The sequence below is a fragment of the Emydura macquarii genome, unplaced genomic scaffold, assembly GCF_026122565.2.
Source record: "Emydura macquarii macquarii isolate MOO-44397 ecotype Brisbane River unplaced genomic scaffold, CSIRO-AGI_Emac_v2 contig_3671, whole genome shotgun sequence".
Lineage (NCBI taxonomy): Eukaryota > Metazoa > Chordata > Testudines > Chelidae > Emydura > Emydura macquarii.
Window position 1 is genome coordinate 10326824 of NW_027133808.1, and position 3461 is coordinate 10330284.

Consider the following 3461-nt stretch of genomic DNA (forward strand, 5'->3'; position numbering starts at 1 on the left):
CAGAGCGAGAGAGAGAGAGTGAAATCTCTTAGGCACTTTCACCAAGTACTACTCACATCTCAGTAAACAACTACTCCCAATGGGTGCATTTCCTGAGGCATAATTACTCCCTGTGTGAGAGCCAACCCTAAATGCATACACTATCCACCCACCCCCCAGTAAGACAAATATTAATTCTTTTCTATTATTTAGTTGAGTATGTTAGCAGGGAACAAGGCAACCCTCAATACAATTATTTGGGTGCTTAGTGCTGTCTAATGCTCAGACTGATGGAATAAAGATGTTTGTTTTTTTAAATAGTAGTAGAACAAATTTCTCCCATGTTCAATTCCACCTTTCAACCCTCCATCTATGAAATATCCAGTCTTCAGTGCAGATTCTTCTTGCTTGGTACATACATTCTTCCATTATGTGAGTTTCCTGTGATAGCATCCACCCCTGTGTGTGTTGTCCCCATTAGACAATCCCCCAGGCCATGCTTCATGAGAGATGGTGTGTCTGTGGGTGGCCTCTTTCACTCCACCCATCACTGAAAAGAAGAAAGCGATGTTACCATAAAAAACCTAAACAGCCAAACAGAAGGTGCAGTGGGGGTGGGGGTGAGGGGGAGAATGATCTCTCCTGTGCCAGTCTTTTCCACCTGCCCTACTTGAAAGGAAAAATAAATAAGGCAACCTTTCCCATCATAGAATCAAAGAAGATTAGAGTTGGAAGGGACCTCAGGAGGTCATCTAGTCTAACCCCTTGCTCAAAGCAAGACTAACCTCAGCTAAATCATCCCAGGCAGGGATTTGTCAAGCCGTAGCTTAAAAACCTCTAAAGATGGAGATTCCACCATGTCCCATGCCAGTGCTTCACCACCCTCCTAGTGAAAAACCTTTTTTCTAGTATCCAACCTAGACCTCTCCCACCACAACTTGAGACCATTGCTCCTTGTTCTGTCGTCTACCACCATTGAGAACAGCCTAGCTCCGTCTCCCCTGGAACCCCCTTTCAGGTAGTGAAAGGCTGCTATCAAATCTCCCCTCATACTTCTCTTTAGCAGAGTAAACAAGCCTAGTTCCCTCAGCCTCTCCTCAGAAGTCTTGTGCTCCAGCCCCCTAATAATTTTTGTTGCCCTCTGCTGGACTTTCTCCAACTTCTCCACATCCTTTTTGTAGTGGGGGGCCCAGAACTGGACACAATACTCTAAATACGGCCTCACCAATGCCGAATAGAGGGGAATAATCACTTCCCACGATCTGCTGGCAATGCTCCTACTAATGCAGCTCAATATGCTGTTAGCCTTCTTGGCAACCAGGGCACACTGCTGACTCATATCCAGCTTCTTATCCACTGTAATCCCCAGGTCCTTTTCTGCAGAACTGCTGCCTAGTCCATTGGTCCCCCGTCTGTTGCTGTGTGTGGGATTCTTCTGTCCTAAGTGCAGGACTGTGCACTTGTCCTTGTTGAACCTCATCAGATTTCTTTTGGCCCAGTCCTCCAATTTGTCTAGGTCCCTCTGTATCCTATCCCTACCTTCCAGGGTATCTACCATTCCCCCTAGCTTAGTGTCATTGCAAACTTGCTGAGGGTGCAATCTACCCCATCTCCCAGATCATTAATGAAGATATTGAACAAAACTGGCCCCAGGACCGAACCCTGGTGCACTCCACTTGTGACCGGCTGCCAGCTAGACATGGAGCCATTAATCACTATCCATTGAGCCCGATGATCAAACCAGCTCTCTATCCATTTTATAGTCCATTCATCCAACCCATACTTCTTTAACTTGCTGATAAGAATACTGTGGGAGACTGTATCAAAAGCTTTGCTAAAGTCAAGGTATATCACAGCCACTGCTTTCCCCACATCCACAGAGCCAGTCACCTCTTCATAGAAGGCAATCAGGTTGTCCCAGCCTGATCCCTCTGGAATGCTGTGAGATGCAAATATGAGTCTCTCCAGCTCTACTCACATATGCACATACATAAAGCCCTGTAGCCCCAAAGCTTTCCATGATGGAAATGATTGTATATTGAAATAAAGGTATAAACTGAGAATAAACTGTAGTTTTGCAAGTATATGTAGTTAGACACTCAAATAAACCTAAGAATTTGTGCAGAGCTCCACATACCAAGCATGCATGTAGCTGGAGCACTGCATGATAGGCCAACCGCTTTGAGATGCTGAGATAAAATTTACTCTACATGGTCTTAAAACATGGGGAGGGGGGGCACTGTCAAGGTGGCCTAGTCTCTCCCCACTTCTCATGCTCCTACTACTATTTATGAGTTATCAGGGAGCAAAATAAAGACATTAAAAGTGTGGTACTATGAAAAACAAATCACACTTCATTCATGTCTCGATAACTCCAAAATGGTCGTACAGAACCGATCAGCCTTTGTACAACACCAACAATCAAAACAAATATTTTGGGACTTAGGCACAATATAAGAAGTTTTAGTGCTAAAGGTCTTTTTTTCCCAGAAAATTATATGCATCAGGAAATAGAGAGGTATAATGAAAGGATTTTTATATTGTTATTAATTATAATTGTCTCTATATATAGTAGTAAGGCAAAAAATTATTTGCAGAGATCTGTTGGTAAATATTGGCTTTGCTATATTCTATGTAGTAGATAATATATATGTTTAACAGCAATTTTTTTTATTTAAAATTTTGATTTGTTTTATTTACACGTAGTGTATCTACCTGGAAAAAAAAGAGAAGTGCAAAAAAGAAAAGTATTTTCTCACGTGTTCTTGCATATGTGTCATGTTCCTGGTGGAAAGGTTGGTGCTTACAAAACGTTTCATTGTATAATTTAATAAATGCACGTTGGGAAACACTAATTACTTTATGAGCTGCTGAAAGGCAGAGAATGTACCTTTGCCTCTGTTTATTGTGTGCGGATCACATGGATACTCAGAAAATAACAACGCGTAATAAAACCAGAAGAAAGGAAGTCCACAGTGAAATGACTTTTCACACCATCTCTGCAATCAGCTGAGCAGAAGCCGAAATAGCTCAGTTGGGAGAGCGTTAGACTGAAGATCTAAAGGTCCCTGGTTCGATCCCGGGTTTCGGCAGATGAGTTTTTCTTTTCTGCGCTCAATTACAAGTGACGTTTCTCGCTGCCTCTGTAGCCCTAGCTGTGGCACCCACTCCTGGCTCGCCCTCAGGCTCTATGCCCCGGGATATAGGAGCCGAGAGGCGGCAGGGCAGCAGCACGCCCCCGAGCTGGGTAAAGCAGCATTTCCCTGGTGCAGTGCAGTGGAGCTGCACTCGACTGGTGCCGCCGGCGCTGCAGGGGACGGGGCCGGGAGGTCCCACGGCAGCACCAGGGAGGGTTGTGCGCCGCTTCTGCTGCCAGGCACCGCTCCCTAGTGCCGTGGCTGGGGCGGGCTGGCGAAGTGTGTCCCCCGGAGAGGGGCAGAGGAGAGAAAAGTCGCTTGAAGGGGTGGGGGGAAGCCTCAGCC

At 45.2% G+C, this 3461-nt stretch overlaps 1 non-coding gene across 1 annotated transcript; it reads left to right on the top strand.

Annotated features, from left to right (window-relative positions):
• Positions 1–2998: 2998 nt before the first annotated feature.
• Positions 2999–3071, top strand: TRNAF-GAA (transfer RNA phenylalanine (anticodon GAA)). Its single transcript has one exon. It is a non-coding gene; the product is annotated as a tRNA-Phe (tRNA).
• Positions 3072–3461: the final 390 nt, after the last annotated feature.